The 18,846-nt window shown below is 57.4% G+C and overlaps 1 protein-coding gene across 18 annotated transcripts in view; it reads right to left on the bottom strand.

The window, feature by feature from the left end:
* LRRFIP1 (LRR binding FLII interacting protein 1) overlaps nucleotides 1-18,846 on the bottom strand; it is a 122,119-nt gene that overhangs the window by 76,727 nt on the left and 26,546 nt on the right. The window contains exon 1 of one of the 18 annotated variants that reach the window (XR_009866036.1): nucleotides 3,088-3,199. The exons of the other annotated variants lie outside the window; for them this stretch is intronic. The gene's annotated coding sequence lies outside the window, so the exon portion shown is untranslated. Of the gene's footprint in view, nucleotides 1-3,087; nucleotides 3,200-18,846 lie in introns of those variants that run through there. 18 annotated transcript variants of the gene reach the window in all.

Here is an 18,846-nt window from a genome sequence, read left to right as displayed (position 1 = left end):
AAGGAACAGCGGCACAAGTTCAGACCAGGCTAAGGTGGAAAGCAAAACGAGAAGACGGCCTCGGAAGGCAGCCAGCCAGCACGGCAGCAGGAGCACGTGCTGGGGACACTGCAGAAGTGAGCCTGATGGAATTCCTGCTTCCCTCCCCCCAAGAAAATTGCACAACCTTTGGCCACAGATTAAAAAAAAAAAAAAAGGTATGAGGATCAGAAATAACGCTGCACTGTGCAAACACACAAAGGAAACATTTCGGTTAAAAGTAAAAGCCAATTCTCATATAGTAACTTAATAAATCACTTTTCTGCTACAAAGTAACTACACATCAGACTGCAGGGCAGGCTCCTGAACCTGACTTTGAAGCTGTCAGGTTACAGCGTCCAAGGGAAGCACCTGCAGCAGCAAGGCATGACCGAGCCCCGAGGACCCCTCCGTGGCTGGCACCGCTTCCTGGGCTTCCTTGTGATTTGCTTTATCCTTTTGGGACTGGGCACGGCGGGGGTGGGGGTGGTGTGGATTTTAGTACCAGTGGTCTGTAGTCCTGGGGCAGCTCTGACAGAGGAAATCTTGGATGTATTCAGAATAATGCTTTGTTTAATTTGGGGGAAGAATCTAATTTGCTTAACTTTATAGAGATTGTCTAAAAGTTCTAGTGAGCCTACTCCATGAAAACCAAACTAAAATCTCGATGGCCTCCAGTAAAAACAGGTAATAAAATTCCCCTTCTTCCCTCCCCAGAGGAACAGAGTGAGCTGGGCCCGGCCTACGATTGGATAACAGGCCAGCAATCTGAACACCGGGGCTACGGGGGTTCTGGAGTAATCTGTTAAATATGAACAGATATCTTGGAAACACTGGCATCGGAGTAACCAGTCATAAACAGTTGCTTGGCTGACTCACACAGTTTGATTTTGCAGGGCTAAGAAAGTCCAGAACATTGCCTTTTGAGGAGCGGGCACCGGCCCCCACGGTCCGGCTCACCCTTCCATGGGCGCTGGATAAGCACCTCGCTCTAATCAGGTACCACCACAATCAACTGTGCCGAGAACTGGGTTTTGCAGCTATAAATAACTTGGTTTCCGGTGCTCTGCCTGAGTGGCAGTTGAGACTGCAAGGTTTTCTGCAATTTGCTCGGGAGGCTTCCGCTCAGTGACACCAGCTCAGGCCGCACAGAAACCAACCCTGAGAGAAAAAGGGAAATCCAGGCTCTGCCTCCGACCCGGCAGGACAGCCTTCAGACCACCAGCAAAGAGGGCCGCCCACCTCTGTCTCAGCCGCTGGGGAAGGGGCGGGTCTAACACAGAGCTGCCGGCTGCAGAGTCACACTCCCCTCCCGCCGGCCCACACCCTCACTGTGCAGACTCGGTGGCCCCGGGCACAGCCACCTCCCCAGGAGGACCTGGAAACCCAGATTATCCTCGACAGTCTCCCCTTGGGACAGGACTGGGCATGACAGGGGCCATGGGCTACTCAGGATGTGGAAACAGACCAGCAGTGACACAATGAATGAGAGTGGGGAAGTTACAAAGTTAGAGCGCAGGGTTTCCACACCTTGGGCCCCAGGGCCTGCTGGGACCTGTGTGAGCAGCTCCAGCTCTCCCACCTCGGAGCGAGCAGGGGCTCACCAGAGCCATCGGCCTCCTCCTCCTCCTCCCAGGCCAGCTCCCCTCTCCCCCGGGGGGCCGTGCGGAGCACAAACTGGCACAAGCCCATCTGAGCCGCCCAGTGTTCCTCTCTGCCACTGGGCGGCTCCCTTCCCACACCCTCCCCAGCCCGGGAGTCACCCACTTCCTTCCTAACCAGGGACCGTATTTTACTTCTGTTCTCCAAGTCCATTTCAAATACAATTTCCGCTATTCGTTACTTTGAACAAGCAAGCCCCTACAGGGTCACAATCCCTTACTGGAAACCCCTGGGGCCAAACGTGTTCCAGAATTCAGCATTTCCAGATTTTAGAAGCGGACATGAGAGGCACACATACACGTCCTGCCAACAGGCCAGAGCACCACGCCCTTACTACGTGAACAAGACCACGGGGCAGTGTACGAACCAAGAGGAGAAAGACGGCGACGGTCGGGGCCCTCACTGCCAACCAGGAATCCTGCCACAAACCTATGTGAGGAACCACGAGGGAACAGAGACCTTTCTGTTCCCAGAGCTTCCTGGATCCTGGCACCGGCAGCGAGGGACGCTGTGGGCCCAGCACCTGCTCAGCGGTGCCCCGCCCGGGCCCTCCCCTCACTTCCTCCTGCAGCATCTCAAGGAAGTAGCATCCTAAGCCAGAGCCCACCGGAAGCGCCAAGCAAGGAGCGGCTCCCAGGTGCAGGACCTCTGCACAGTCCTCGCCGGCCCCTCCCCTCCCCTCCTGCCCTCACCGGTCACTCCCTTCCCCAAGGACTCTCAGCGGGGCCCTGGGTGCTTGGGTGCCAGAGGCTCGCCCAGGGGTGACAGCTGCCCGTGCCTGCCTTCTATGGCTCGCCCAGGCCGCTCTCTGAACACCGGCACCTCGGGGCCGCCTGCCCACCCTTCCGTGAGAATCCTCCCTGGTGGAATTCCAGGGTCTCCCTGCAGGTTCCCGGGCCCCCGGGAGCTCCCAGGGCGAGGAGTAGGGACTGGCTCCAGGAACCTGGCCCACCCGGGAACTGGAGGTCGCAGAAGCCATCGCGCCAAGACTAACACCCCCCCCAAACCACCAGCTGACAACTCTCAGCCAAGCCCCCCAAAGCCACCAGCAGACCCCCAGCCGGGAGCTGAGCTGTCTGAGACACCGCGTGTCCCGGTCAGCTCCCCCAAGGTCAGCGCAGTCTCAGGGTTCCAGAATCTTCCGCAGACACGCGGCGGGTGGCGAACGCCCACGGGCGAAGGAGCCCACGCAGGCCGGGGGCCCGCGATGCCTCACGGCCTCCCGCACGGCGATGGCGGGACCCCCTCCCCCCGCGGGCCCCGAGGCCGGCCGGGGCCGGAGGGGGTCCACGGCGAGAGCCCCGGCCCACCGGCCGCGCCAGACAGGACACCCCCGCCACAGGCACGCGGGCGGGCGGCCCCGGGCGCCCTCCTGAGGGGTCCCCCGCCCCGGGCCCGCCCGCTCACCAGCTTCTGCGCCTCAGGGCTCAGGCAGTCCATTTCCTTCTTCGGCGCGGCCGCAGGGGCGCTCATCCCGCCCGGCCTCGAGCGTCCGGCACCAGGGCGCTCAGCGCCGCCACATCCCGGCCGCGCTGCCGTCCGCCGAGCCGCGGCGCTCGCCGCAGGGAAGCCCTCGCCTCGGCCGGCCCGAGCCCTCTGCCCTCACAGGGCGCCGCGGTTCCCGGGCGGGCGCGGCCGGCAGGGGCGGGGCGCAGGTGGCCGCGGCCGCGCGGGCCAGGGGCGGGGACGGCGCCGCGGGAGAGGGGCCCGGGCCGCGCCCAGCGCTCCGCCCCCGAGGGCCACGCCCCCACACGGCCACGCCCCCTGCTCGCCCGCCGCGCGGGCCAGGGGCGGGGACGGCGCCCCGGGAGAGGAGCCCGGGCCGCGCCCAGCGCTCCGCCCACAAGGCCCCGCCCTCGAGGGCCCGCCCTCACACGGCCCCGCCCACACGGCCACGCCCCTTGCTCGCCCGCCTCGCTGGTGTCAATCACACCGCGGGCCGCCACCGGAAGGGCGGCGGGAAAAAAAGACGCGGCGGCCCCGCCCCCAGGGGCCTGAGTCAGCGGGGAGGGGGCGGGCGGGAGCCGCAGGGGCTGCGCCCTGCTCTCGGGATAGGACTCGGCGCCGGGCGGGGAGTGTGCTTGGGGAGGGTCCCCGGCATGGGGAGGGTCCCCTCCGGGAGGCATCCCACCGACTCCGGCCCCGGCGCACCTGCGGCCGACCTCGCCCCGCGGGAGGGGACGGGCAGGGCGCGCCGCCGGGCGTCTGGGCGTCTCGGGCCCCGGGTGTGCCCCCGCCAGGGCGCGGGACAGGGCCTAACGGCCCCCGACCTCGTCCGGGGAAGGGGAAGCCCACTCGTCCGGCCGGGCGCGCGGCCCGGGCCCTGGTCCGGAAAGCTGCGGCGGGAGGGCGTCCCGGGCCCGGACCTGCGCTGACCCCTCCCCGGCCTCGTGGACGCCGGGCCGTGCGCGCTCCGCCTTCCAGCGGGCAGCGGCCGCCGCCCGGGCTCGAAGTTTGGCGGCCGGGGACTGCGCCGCCCTCGCTGCGACACTGCCCACGAGAGCCGTTGTCCCGCATGAACACTGGCGACCACGAGTTTTACGGCCTCTCCGTCGGCGAGGACAGGGTCCACCGCCTTTATCTGGGGAAGCAGGGGTGGCAGCTTCGCGGGTGAGGACAGCCAGGCACCAGACGTTCGCTTCCACCCGAGGCTTCAATCTGCAAGTCCTGACGACAGCCAGCTTCCAGGGCTGCCCTCCAGCCCCGTCCTCGGGGCCACATCTGCCAGAGCAGGGCACCAGGGCAGGCTTTGCTGGCCCTGCTGGGCCAGGCGATGCTCGGGACACCTGCAGCAGGTGCACTGCCAGGGGCAGTCCGTCCCAGCCAGGGCGCCCTCCAGCTCTCAGCTTCAGGGAAGGGGTGACAAAGTGCGCCCTGGGCTAAGCCCCCTGGGTCAGATGCTGGACCAAGTTACTAACCCCCGTGTCTCGGTCTCGTGTACAACCTGCCAGCAACAGGGGAGGCACCACGCACAGGTGAGGACCCAGCGCACTGAGGCTTACAGCCCAGGCACGGTGAGCGGCTCTGCTCCCTGCTGGCCCAGTGCCCGGTGTCCAGGACGTCCAGTCAAACCCAACCAAAGCCACCGTGCTGTCTGGGTCCCCTCCTCTGGCCCTGTGCTGCCAGAGTCCTCGGGCAGATGTCCCCGCACAGGTACCCAGGCCTCTGCTCAAGGGAGGAAGGAAGCCGGGCAACAGGTTAAAACGGCTGAGAGCTGGGTTGAACCAGGCAGCCCAGGGAAGACAGCAAACCACAGCCCCCGAGGAAAGCTGGGGAGGGGCTGCTGCAGAGGAGGTGGTCCAGGCGGGACACTGCCCCTGGAGTTGAGAGCAACAGGCTGATGGTTCCAAGTCCCAGAGCCAGCTCTCACCACCTGCAGCAGAACAGCCGTGACAGCACAGCACGCTCTGGCTCCACCAAGCAGCAGCCCCTCCCCGGGTGGGAGGCTGCCCTGCACTGGCCTGTGTTTCAGCCCCGAGAACCGTGTCCCGCTCCAGGACAAGAGTGTGCACCGCACCTGGGACGCTCAATACACCCTTCCTCGTCCTGTCCTACTTAGACTGGGGCCAGGGGTGAAGTTGCAGGGGCCACAGTCGCCTCCCGTGGGTTTCGATGCAAATGACTTCTAATATTCCTCCCAGAAGCCCCTTCCAATGCAACTTCCTGCTGGGTTTTAAGGTCACCTGTGCGGGTGGTGGCTGGGTGACCAGGACCTACAAACGTGGTGCTGGAGCAGCTCTCTCAGAAGTCGGACAGGTGTGAGACATGACTGTGGAATGGGAAACGCGGAGGGGCACAGTTTCCACCCAAGGCGGTTTGGTGAGCACTGTAAGGGCCTTCACCTTGAAGAAGGCAAAACTAAGACCCTCTGAGAGTCCGCCAAAGCCCCAGGACGCCCCCAGGAAGGCAGCACAAGCAGCCCCGGACACCTCCGAGAGGCTGAGAGGGTGGGGCCCAGGGCGTTTCTAGAAGGAGTTGTGAGGCTAATGCCAGCGGTCAGTTTTTCCTTTGGGTAAGGATGACCAAGGCACAGCCAGGTCTGACAAGCTGGCCCTCTCCCAGCCGCCAGGCACAGCAGGACCCAGCAGACACACCCTGACCACCCCAGAATCTGCTCTGAGAGGCTCTTGGGGCTGTGGGAGAGCTGTCTCAGGCCCGCCTTCTTGGTTTTCTTTTTTAAATTAATAGTTTCAATTGACATAAAAATTGCACATATTCGTGGTCTAATTCTGCTGTAGGAACACCAGAATCCCAGCTAACCAGCAAATGCCAGGTCGCTGAACAATGTGGGGCCGCACCCAAACTTGGTTTGCTTTGTCTCCATGGTGCTGGCCTGTTGCTAGGTTCCCTGGCTTTGGTTCCAAGTGCAGGGGAGACAGGGACAAACCCTGACGGGACGAGGCAGAGGGCAGAGGGCAGACGGGGGGACAGCGCGGCTCCCCGCCTCCCCACTGGCCGACAGCTTCTAAATCATAGCCCTCACGTCTGCTTCTTGTGAGCACAGACCACCAGCCACACTGACTCAGCACGACACGCGTCTACTGTCCCTCATCTGACGCCTTTCACTAATACTAAGGACCCTTCCTGTCGTTAACTGGAGCTCAAGAATGACCGTCCAGGACCCGCACAGCCCCTTTCTGTCCACGCTGAGGCCCACAGACAAGCTGCTGGAAGAGCAGCCCAGGTTACCACTCAAAGTCTGAGACCTTAGCACAACACCTGACACATGGGTGTCTCTCCCAGCCACCCTGCGTCCTGCCTGGGAAAAGGCATTCAGTAGATGGCCTCACCTGTCTCCCTAGGCTTAGCCGGGACCAATAACCCCACCTCCCAGCCCGGAGGTCTGGGCAAGGCAGTGTGCGCACCCAGTCCACCTAGAAGCCAATGCCCCAGGAAGACTGGGATCCAGTGGGAACATCGAATGGGGAACCAGACTCTGCCTGCCATCTGCAAAGACAGTGAGTGTCCTGTGCCCAGCCAGCCCAGCTCGGGCCCAAAGTGGACTCGGCAGTGGGGCAGGGGTCCTGACGGCCTCCAAGGGCGGAGCATGGGGCAGCCAGAACAGCTGGAAAGCAGAGGTAAGCTCTTACGCAGCTTCGTAGGTGAGAGCACACCCATTCTCACAGCTGCCCGCGGCCGGGGCTCCTTTAGTCCACACGATGCAGACAGGAGCAGGTTCTTCTACCACGGAAGCAGGTTCTCGTGGAACGTGCTGGGCAGTGGGGGATGCAGGCACGGATGGATGGAGGGACCACTGATTCTTCTAATAAAATGGAGGATTCTGATGGGTTATCACCAACTCTCATTGATCATATTTTGTATTTTTATAGTAACTTGGATAATAAATGCTTTTTAAATGCTATGTCTTCATTCTGTGCGGTACAGTGCATTGAGCCCTGCTTGTGATAACAGTATCCCACGTCACGTTACGAGTTCACATGTCAGCTGCTCCAATTCCAGTCCAGCTCTCTGCTAACATGCCTGGGAGGCAGCCAAAGGCCCAAGTACTTGGGCCCCTGCCACCCATGTGAGAGACTAGGGTGGAGTTCCTGGCTCCTGGCTTTGGCCTGGCCCAGCCCTGGCTGTTGTGGCCACTTAGGGAGTGAACCAGTGGATGGAATATATACCCCCACCCTCAACTCTGTCACTCTGCCTTTCAAATAAATAATTCAAAAATGACACTGTGGTGGAATGAGAAGGCCATGCCAAGATGGCCACTGGCAAGCGAGCATCAGTTACTCAGGAATGGCTTTGAAACCCACCTGGCAACGGAGCCTGCCTGGCAACAGGCTGTGATTGGATGGCTTTGGAAACTGCCTGGCAACAAGGTGTGATTGGTTATGGCATAGACCGCCCCTTGACCAGATTGGCTGCCTTGGCTATATAAGCTGCTCTACCAACTGAAATAAACGAGTCTGCAGGCTGCTCGCCTCTGGCCCGCTTTCACCCGACTCTCAGGGTCTGTGTGGTGACTCCGCACCTCTTGCCCCCACCTCGCTCCTCCTCTCAGAACAAATCCACAGCAACGTGACACGTCTTTACAATTTTTTCTTTGCCTAACTACTACATAGCACCTGGCTATTTATCAACTTTTTAAATCTAAGAGTTTTCTTTTTAAATCCCTTTCCATTTTAGAAGGAAGGTGATAGGTTTGGTTTTTTGTTAAAGTTGAATCAGTGGGGAAAAGCCTTGGTGGAGGTGCTGACAGGCATGGACATATCTGTCAGTTAACAGTGAAGGAAAAACAGTACATTGTGTACTGGGCTAGAGCTGAGGGGAGGTGTCTCAGCACTCCAGTACGGAATGGATAGGAGCGGGGTAGTGAGAAGGGATGGTCAGAGCATCAGGAAACAGAGGCCTCCCCTGGCAGCCACCAAGCAAAGTGAACAAGGGCAGGTGGGCACTGCTGCACCGGCATCCCATATGGGCATCGGTTCAAGTCCCGGCTGCTCCACTTTCCATGCAGCTCCCTGCTCATGTGCCTGGAACAGCAGCGGAAGATGGCCCAAGTGCTTGGACCCCTGCACCAACATGCGAGACCTGGACAGAGTTCCTGGCTCCTGGCTTTGGACCAGCCCAGCTCAGGCCACTGGGGCCATTTGGGGAGTGAACCAGTGGACAGCAGATCTCTCTCTTTCTCTTTCCCTCTTCTTCTCTCTCTGTATCTCTGCCTTTCAAATAAATGAGTAAATCTTTCATTTTAAAAAGCAAACAAGGTTGAGAAGGTCTTTAATTTGCAAGAAGTGCAACTCAGTTGTATCTGATTGTTAAAACGCCACACAGCCGCCCAGGAGGGAGGCAGGGCCAAGGGGCAGGCTTGGGCAGAGGTCTGTACTTGAGTAAGGATGAAAGAAACCTGGACCTGACTGGAGGTTGAGAAGAGGGGGCAGAAGTTGGAAAGGGGGGGGTGGGGAGGGGCAGGCTGAGGCCTCAGGAGACCGCTCCCTGCCAACCAACTCAGGGTGGGACCCGAGCTAAATGAGCCCGAGAAAACTGAACCTTCCAGGAGGGGGCACAAGACAAGAAGCAGCTTGCCCAGGGACGGCCAATGGCGGCGCTGAGCGAGGATGGGGAGCCAGAGGAGTGGACGTGGCAGGAGCTGGGCTAGCCCAGCCAGGGGGACACTCATTAGCATCTGGGCAGGAGCCCTTCCGGCAGCTCCAGCAAGCCCAGCGACATTGCGTCAGAGCAAAATCCCATCCACATTTAGAATAATTTCTAGCTCGTTCATCTCCCAAAGTGCCTAGAGCAGTAAGTCCACTGCAATCCTAAATGTATCCATCTCCCCACTCCGTCCCTTGGGGTTGGTGGTCCTGAGGCCACTCCCACCCTGTGCACAGTGGCCAAGGAGATGGCCAATGATACATCCAAGAAAGCGTCTCTCAGGAAAGCCAGTTCTATTTTCCCTGAACACAACACTGCAAATATCAAATGACTTTCTCTAAAAATACTGAGAACAAGACAACTAGCATCCATTATGAATTTCTCAGTCATATACGAGCAGATTCTGAACAGCCTTCCTTGTCAACTCTAATAAAAAATAATCTATATACTCTCTCAGGACGGCCCATTGAAAGTGCTTCTGATCCGATAGAGAGTAACTTGGGAAAGGAGCCCTGGTCTCAACACCCACATTCACTAGCTGACACAAGGCCCTGCTGGGAAGAAACACAACAAATATTTCAGTATATACCCAGGAACAGGAAACGGCGAGCCCCTCCTCCATCAAAAAAAGCAGGAGCCATAGACACACTTTTCCACACTCTCACCCGTATACTTGGCTTTGTCTCAGTCATCCTGCATGTGAGTTTAAGATTCTAGAAAGCAAAGAATGTTCCTGACGATCAGAGTCATGAAATAAGCATTTACCTTATTAGGTGGAAAATCCAGAAATCGACGAGGCTACAGATGTGACTGACAATGTCACTGGAGGTTCAGGGACACAGGTGTTTCTAACCTGAATTTGAACAGTACCCGTGGGAAACAGCGAAGTTTAAGGGTGCTTAGAGCAGATTCAAAGGTTTACAAAGCACGCTTTGCTGCCAGTCTGACTTGCAATTACCTGAATAAGGCGAGACAAAAACATCAGGAAAAGTGGGCACCTTTCCAGCCTCAGGTGGAGAAGTTCCTAAGAAAAGCATCCTGAAAAGAATCTTTCCAAGAAAACAACTTTTCCTAAAGGAAGGAGTAAAGCGCACTTCGAGCAGCACTGAGGTGTGTGCCCACATGCTCGGGTAAGATGAGGGTCTCCCTCTGCACCGTCGGGCCCCTGAGACACGGCTCAGAGACAGTCACCGACTGCCAAACTCAGAGACAGCGCCAGGTAGTGACAAGCTGTTTGCCGTCACTGCCTGTGACCTGGGCATCTTCAGCAGAGACTTGGACAGCATCACACAAAAGCCTCACCTTCGAAAACTGCGGACTGCAGACGAACCTCGAGGGGAGTTGGCTGGACGGTGAAGAACAGCAGCTGGGAGAGACATGTGTGGCACAGGAGTGGAAATTCTGGAATAACTGGAGATCAAACAGCCACTCCTGACCACGTCACTTCTGTACCCCACTCCTCGCCCCGCCAGCTGCCTGTGTGTAATGGGGAGGGCGTGGCCCCTAGACCTGCTGGAGGCTCTCCAAACGCTTCTTCCAACCAGTGGGTTTCACTGTATTTACTGAGGTTACCCAGAAGCCCCTCCCCTTGTCTCTGTCGGAGGCAGCATCTGTATTAAAGCAGGCATTAAGCATTATGGGTAAACCCTACTGTAGGCACAGAGCAGGGTTTCCCTTGACTTCTGGGGTCAAGTGACTCTTGGCTTCGGGTAGCTGCCCTGTGCATCACAGGACGGCTGGCAGCAACCCTGATCTCCGCCCACTGGATGCCAGGGACTCCCCCGCCCCCGCAGTGACACCCCAAACTGCCCCAGTTGATAACCCTTGACTCAGGGGTACCTGTACCTGCATCCAAGGCACCCACACGTGGAAACACACTGACTTGTCAGCTGACACAGATCCTCAGCAAAACACGCTCAGAAATCACCGTCAGGATGGAGGGAAACGTGGGAACTCATCATCTTTCAGTGTCTGTCGTCTCCCTCTGTATCCAGAGCTCAAAAGCAGGGCTAAGTGTCGGGGACAGCAATGAAGTCAGCGCTGGGAACTCAGAGAGGCGGGAGGTGAGGCTGTGGCGGGGGCAGCTGGAAGCCGAGATCTCAGAGGTAGTGCCGTGGCACCGAGCCAAGCGTCAGGGAAGAAGCATCAGAAATGAGAAGGTGAACGAATGGGGTTTTGCTTGTTGGCACCTCTGGAAGGCCCCTTGGGAGAGGAGAGGCTGAGCAGAGATCACACAGCCCCGCACCCCACACAGAGAACACAGGGACTGGTGCAGACAACCCCAAACTCTCCAAAGCACGGCTGGGCAGGCAACCTGGTGGCTCCCGCTCTGCCGAATGCTAGTGTGCAGCTTCGCGCAAACCCTGCATCCCCTTCCAGCCTCCCGAGTAAAGCAGGGAGAGACACAGCCACCAGACGGGACAGCCCCGATGGCTGCAGATCACCAGGGGACCCAGTCTGACCTGAACAGGTGCTGTGACCCGGAATTCACAGCTCATTCTATTTAAAAGCCCGCAGACATTTGTCCCTGCAAAACAGGCCCTGGAATGACAACTTACATGCAGGTTAGAGCCTCCTTGAGGGGGTGGAGTCTGGGGGAGAACCTCCCTGAGTCACCTGAGTCACCTGATCTGTGAGCCCGACGGCAGCCCCCGGGGACCCCTGGCTGTTTCAGGCAGCTGCTGCCCATTAGGCCCCGAATTCTGTGATCCCCAAGCTTTGAGGGCTCTCAGTCTCCAGACAGGCAGATTACGAGCAGGGCTATGTGAAAACGTACGCACACAGACAAGGACTGGAAGGAGATGTAAAGAAACAGCGGTGGAAGGGGCCAGTCTGGTTGGGTCTGAACACCTGCCAGGTTGCTGGGATGCTCTCTTCCCCGTGCTCGGGTGAGGGAATGTGGACTTGGCTGATGGCAGTGACGGGCCACCAGGAGCAAGAGCTGAGCAGGGATGGAGACTTCCATAAAGAAACTGTCGGCTACAAAAAAGCTGAAAATCACCCTTGTGGTTCTTTTTCAAACATTTCCTGGCTGGTCTCCTTACTCTTTATTTTTCCAGATCAGTGTCGCTCCAGCTGTTAGCCTTTAATCCAACCAGCACCACCCCGTCTTCCTGCCCCTGCCGGCCTGAAGTCTATCTACACTGCGTTGGCTTTACTGGTGGGTGGGTTAACTTCTTTTCAACAGGGAGTCTTCTCAGTGGGAAACAAGGGATCCCTCTCCTCATTTTTCAATCTCCTGTGTTCTGCAGTAAATTATTACTGTTTTTTTTCCTACATGCCCTGAGTGCCCTGAGTATTTCTTTATTGCCATCTGCTTCTTTAAGTGACATTTTTATTTTTCCATTATTTAAAAGGCATTATGGGAATGCTCTGGATCTTTGTTTATCTGATTACAAACTGGTTTATTAACCTCCCAGCTTGAAGTTCATTTTTGGGATTAGACAGATACATTATTTCCATGTAGTTACAATGTATCCACTTCCTTCTGATAGCGACACCATTGGTGGTGGTGGGGGGGTCGTCATCCTAGTAGCTTTCTTCCTAGATTGGATACTCTGCACTTTGGCGAGGAGCAGGGGCCCAGCAGATTGGTGAGGTAGCAGTGCTTTGTAATAACACAGTGCAGATCCAGGCTTGTCAGCTTTAAGTAGCATTTACACTTGCCTATAAGGGAAACAGCTTTGTGAGGCCCTCGACCCCACACTTGCAAGTCTCACAAGACACCCTCGCCCAAGGGCTGGAGGCTGGCTCTGCACAGCGGCAGAGGAATGGGCATGGCGGCCGCAGCAGGGCAGGACTTGGGGTCAGGGGAGCTGCGTCACTGCTGACCGAGCCCGACCTGCCCTGGGAGCCTCCACCTCTGGACAAGTTTGGGTCCTTGATCCACATCTCGGCTTCCTCATCTGTGGAGTTCTGCCTAGTTCACGACAGGGTGTATAAGGAAAAACTGAGTTTTTATTTACAATCCTTACTTAACTAAGCACGGTGTTTAGTCTGTATGCTACAAGCTACCAGCAGTTCAAGGCACATTGGATCCAGGTCTGAGTGCCAGTCACGAGGTCAGAGGGACGTGGGAGTAAACATCTGTCCCAGACAGCCCGCCCCCGCTTCCTGCCTGGCCGGGTCTGGCTTCCCTCTCTCCTGCTCAGAACCCCGGTCAGCTCCATAAGACCCTGGTGCCGGGAAAACCAGGATTCGGCAGCACAGAGCAGCTCAGTTTTCCTGGAATTCTCGGTTCTCGTGGGAACAAGCATGCCACCTCCCTAGGACGGGAGCCTGCACTTTGCAGCAGTTGTTTTTTGCCAGGCACTGGTCACTTCCTCGTTGAGTTACGAGCTGGGTGGCTGGACCGGAGCTCGGTGAGTCAGATGAGCAGTGACCGCATTGGGCAACAGGAGCGCCCAGGCTTCTGCTTTAGGGGGAGGGAGAAAACCTCCCCACTGGGTAGGGTTTTATCACTCTCCAGTAACACAGCCACCTCAGAGCACTGAAAAGTTCAAACCTTTCGACTCCGATATTCTGACTGTCTAGAGGGTGCGGCCTAAGTGTAGGGTAAAATACAGATCCACCTCTTTCGTCTCTGGGAGAAGGCAGAGGGTTGTAGGCAGTGTTGAGAGCTGAAGTCCAGAGAGAGAGAGAGACAGACACAGCTGGGAGGGGCGGTCCCAGGAGCCACAGGTAACAGGCTTCACTTAACAACCCCAGATAACATAATGGTAAAAAGCAGCGCTCAAGCAATCCACATTACAGGCAAAAACTGAGTCACTCGGCTGTAGGTGGAAGCCACGCAGAAGGCCACTGATGGGTGAGTGGCTAAACACCGTGTGGCCCTTCCACTCAGGAGGGCAGTCCTCGGCCTGAACGAGAAGGGGCTTCTGACCCTCACTGCCACAGGGGCAAAGCTGGAGAATGCGACGCGAGGAGAAATAACTCAGTCACCAACAGAGACAAATACTGTGTGAGTCCAGCGTCTGTGGTCCCTAGAGGGAGACAGCAGGATGGGCGTTGCCGGGCTGGGGGAGGAGGATAGGGGTTGACAGGGTTTCAATTCTGCAAGATGAGAAAGTTCTGGAGATGGGTGGTGGCGGCAGGGGCACCACGGTGTGTGTGAACTGCGTCTGAAATGGTCAGACGACTTTACGTTAAACACGCACATCTTACCACGGGAACAATAACTTATGTTACAAGTTTTACACGCTGCGGGAACAGTTAAGTCAGCCTGCCACTTAGAGCATCCCGAAGAGCTGTAAAAGTGGACTTTATGGCAAGCGCTCAATAGAATACAGAACGCCTGGACTCTCCGGAGCACACAAACACCCCCAACTACCTCTATGTGGAAACACACCACCACCGAAAGGCTTCAAGAAAACAAGCGGCGCCACGAATGAGGCGTCAGGACCGAGGAAGCCCATGCCGTTCCTCGGCTGTTGTCTGGATGAGCAGGAACGACTTTTAAAAGAGGAAAAAATAACGCCGAGTTCATTTCCCCCCATAACTTCGTCTGAAACGAAAGGAAGACAGAGCCACAGAAAGCCCTTCTAGTCTGTGTCCCCAAAGCTTGGAAGCCCAGCCAGGAGCCTGCGGGCCACGGCTTCCGTCCTTCCCTACTCTGCGTGTTACGGGTCGGGCTGGCAGGCAGGGGAAGCCCTGGGCCTCTCCCGGGATAATACTTCTAGATACAGAGCAGCCCAGGTTCCCGAGGAAAGGGATCGCTGTACGCATCACCAGTGGGTATCCCTACATCCCGCCGGAGCGTCTCAGAAGGGCAAATCAAGCCGTTATCTCCACAGGTGTAACTCATCCCCCGGAGCAGAAGCAGGTGCGGGTGACTGCAAACACCAAGCAGCCCCGAGCGACACAGGGCCAGGGAGGTCAGGAAGTGAGGGCAGGGGCACCGAGGTGGCTGGGTCCCAAAGCCTAGAGGAGGACCGGGCTCTGAGCAGGGCGTCAGACAGGACTGGATGACAGTGGTCTCTGAGGGAGCAGAAAGCCCGAGAAAGGACCTGGCAGCTGTTGCCAGGGTGCAGACCGGTTGCTGGGGTGATGGGCACCCAAACAGGAAGCCACAGGAAGGAGCGCGCCCTGGCCCTTCCTCCGGCCTCACAGCCAGCCTCCGGGCCCCTGCTAGCACAGCGCAGGAGGTGAGGGAGGAAGGGCCCGGAGCAGAGACACAGCTCAGCCGCTGACATGTACGCGCACCTGACATCTACACACAGATGCACGCAAACCATCCCCCAGCTCCCTGCAACCACCAGAGAGCCCTAGGAACATCCGGGGCTTCCGGCGGCGATGAGGGCGCACATCCTCCCAACAGCTGACGGCTGGGGCCTGCCTTCCTCGCCGTAGGCGCTGCTACTCTTTCTTCCTGTCCAGGTTCAAGGATCTCTGGACATCTATCCAAAGACCCCCTCGTGGACTTAGGATCCTCTGGGTCCTTCAAGGTGTCAAATATGGTTGCTTTGTCTTCTTTAATTTTTGCCTTTGTGCTTTTAAAAATCACGCGGCTGATCATGGATGTGAGGGATTTTTAAAAAATGTTTGAGTAAGGAGATGACGAAGATTGCAAACCCACACCTTTCTGCACGGCACTCCCGTAACCGGTCTGATGGCCACAAGTATGCGTGGTGAGCAGTCACTCCAACACTTCACCCCAGGTCACAAAGAAGAAAAGATTCGCACAACTGGACTTACACCCCCCACTCATCTGGGGGGACCACGGGCTTCTGCGAGGCTGCAGAGTTATTTCCTGCCACACCACTGCCTCTTGTGTGCCAGCGGACCCCTCCCCCCAACTTTGTATCCAGACTTCTCCAAGCTTCGGTCCCCGCCACCAGATGCCTCACGGCTTGTCCATTGGACATGGAGTGCCTTCCCCCAGCCCCAGGCCCCCTGCTGTGTTTCCACTCCCATGAGCCTTTGTGGGTGGTGCTCTCAGCGTGGCATCCACACACACCGTGCTCAGGCTGGTGCCCCCACCCCACCCGCTCTTCATCACCAGCCCCAGGACTCGCCTGTGGCCACCGTCGCATCGTCCCCTCCGAATGCCTGAGATGGCCCCTGGTGGCCTCCCCCACGTGACTGCCAATGGAATTTTGTTCATTCAGCCAACCAAGGTGGACTGGGGCCCCCACGCACCGGATGCCATGCCCGCCATGGTCGCATAGGGCTGATGTTGCACAGTCAGGCAAGGAGCTGGTGACAGCTGAACAGAGTCCCCCTCCATGCCCCGCGCTGGGTGTGCAGATGGAAACCACGGACTTGTTTGTGAGTCCCGTCTACTCTTCCCACCCCCCGTAGTGACACCTGGAAAGGCTCTAACTCCTCCCAGAAGCCTCCAAGCTCCACCGGAGGTGGCCCGGGGGCTGCAGATGGCTCTGCCCACGTGGCCCCTGCCCTCTCCCAGACCATGGCAGGCCTCGCTTTTCTCTGTTTATCCAGAGACAGGACCACCCTCCTGCAACATCTACACGGCGTGCCGGTGAGTCTGCACTTTCTGGAAACGTGGGCAATTCAAGTGTCAGAGCGCGGCAGTGACGTTAGAGAGCCTCATCCGTCCCACTTAGGGGAACTGAGCGCAGAGCAGCCGCCGATCGCCGCCGTGCAACCGCACTCGGGGTTTTCACCCGGAAGGCGCAGAAATTCCTCGGTTGCCTTCAGCTGAGTCGAATCGAAGTTTTGTTTTGTTTTACTGTATTGGACACAGGTACTCGGGAAAGTCCCAAGGACATTATATATTTTATTTTTTAAATGTTTATTTATTTTCATCTACTTGAAAGGCAGAGGGACAAGACACACACACACACATACAGAGATGTCTTCCATCTGCTGGTTCACTCCCCAAATGCCCGCAGCAGTCAGGGCTGGGCCAGGCCAAAGCCAGGAGCCCAGAACTCCATCTGAGCCCCTATGTCGGGGGCAGGGCCCAAACACTTGAGCTTCCCACAATGTGCATTAGCAGGGAGCTGGACGGGCAGAGGAGCCAGGGCTGGAGCCAGCACTCTGACAGGGGACGTGGGTGTCCCGAGTGGTGGCTAACTCCCATATCACAATGCCCGTCCCCAGATCATATATTTCAAAGGACCTAGACATACAGGGGAAAAAGCATTTTTTAGAGAAAAATGTTACATTAAACTACTTCTGCCTAAGTAATTACCGAAACAAGCTACTCACTGAAATTCTGACTTTGAGAAGAATGGTATTCTATTCAGTCATTAATTTAGTAAAAGATATAAACCAACATAAGGAAAAGAAACTGTCAGCCTGGTGAACCATGATGAACAGGAAGAGAACACGTTGTCAGACCGGTCAGCTGCATCGCTCCGGTGTCATTGACCGAGTGCCCAGTGTCTTTCCAAAGGCAAACACACACACACACGTGCCTGTGCACACACACGTGTGAAGCCGGCACCGAGCAGACTAAGGGGACGCTGCTGGGCCCTGGGCTCGGCCAGCTTCTTCCCGTGAGCCACTGCTCCAGCCTGGGGGAGCCCCGAGTGCCCCTCTGCCTGGCCTCCTTCCCCTTCCCATGTACCCGGTATCCGTCCTCTCAGCTCTGGGACCTCAACTCTGCCTCCCACAGTTCTCCTTAGCTGTTGCTAGAACACAAAAGACTTCAATGACACAAAAGGTATCACTTTTAGGAGTTCACTTCTGATAGAAAAGTACTTAAAAATGCCCACCAAGGGGCCGGCGCTGTGGTATGGTGGGTGGGGCTGCCGCCTGCAGTGCCCGCATCCAATATGGGCGCCGGGTTCTAGTCCCGATTGCTCCACTTCCCATCCAGCTCTCTGCTGTGGCCTGAGAAAGCAGTGGAAGATGGCCCAAGTGCTTTGGCTCCTGCACCTGCGTGGGAGACCTGGAGGAGGCTTCTGGTCCTTGGCTTCGGATCGGTCCAGCTCCGGGCGTTGCGGCCATCTGGGGAGTGAACCCACAGATGGAAGGCCTCTTTCTCTCTCTACCTCTCTCTATAACTCTGTCTTCAAATAAGTAAAATAAATCTTTATTAAAAAACGCCCACCAAGTGGGTGTCGGGGGCAGCAGTGAAGATGCCGTGTGTGACACTCACAAACCGCATGGAGAGTCTGGGTTCAAGTCCCGACTGCTCCTGATTCGACTCCTGCTGGTGCGCAGCCTGGGAGGCAGCAGGTGATGGCTCGAGTCCTTGGGTCCCTGCCCCCCAAGTTGGAGACCTGGATGGAGTTCCTGGCTCCTGGCTTCAGCCTGGCCCACTCCTGCCAGTGACGAGTCTTTGTGGAGTAAACCAGCAGGTTGGAGATCTCCCCCAACCTTGTTTCTCCACCTTTCAAATAAATAAAATCAATAAATAAACCTTTATAAAGTGCCACCAGGACCTGGAAGCCAGCAAATGTGCATCTACACTGAGCCTCCTGGAGTGTTTTCCTTTTTTAAAAAGACTTTCTGATGTATTTGACAGGCAGAGCCCCCGCACTTGGGACATGATCCACTGCAGGGGGCTGGGTGGGAAGTGGAGCAGGCAGGACTTGAACCGGCACTCTCATCAGGGATGCTGGCATCTTTCTGATGGGTGACAGACACAGCAGGTCTTGTGGGGGCCCAGCCTGCATTTGTTTTCCCAAGTTCTCTGATCCCCGGGGCCTTCAGGTAAGGGCTGACCTCTGCTGGGCTCTCTAAGAAGTACATCCAAGAGAGGAGGAGGAGGAGGAGAGGCAAGGAGACCACAGCCAACAGCAGGCACCAGGCATGACAACGCTTCCCGCGTCTCCTGCAGGAGGACGGCTGGCGCCCTCCAACTGAACAGGAGTCCGAGGCCTGGCAGGGAAAGCACCTTGCTGAGGCCCGAAGCTGCTGGGCAGTGGGGCCAGGGGTGGAACCCAGGCATGGGCATTGGCCATCCAGAGGACGTCCTTGTTACAGGTGGCTCATGGGACATTCTCTGAGTGCTGACCATGACTGCGCAGGCACCTCCCTGGGTCTCATCTGACGTCAGCCCCTACAGACCTGAAAGGCAGGTGCTACTGTCTCCCAGGCACCTGCGTGGAAACAGGCTCACAGCTGAGGGGCGCAGGGGAACCCACGGAC

This window comes from Lepus europaeus, chromosome 1 (genome assembly GCF_033115175.1).
Source record: "Lepus europaeus isolate LE1 chromosome 1, mLepTim1.pri, whole genome shotgun sequence".
Lineage (NCBI taxonomy): Eukaryota > Metazoa > Chordata > Mammalia > Lagomorpha > Leporidae > Lepus > Lepus europaeus.
This window is presented reverse-complemented; position numbering and strand designations above follow the sequence as displayed.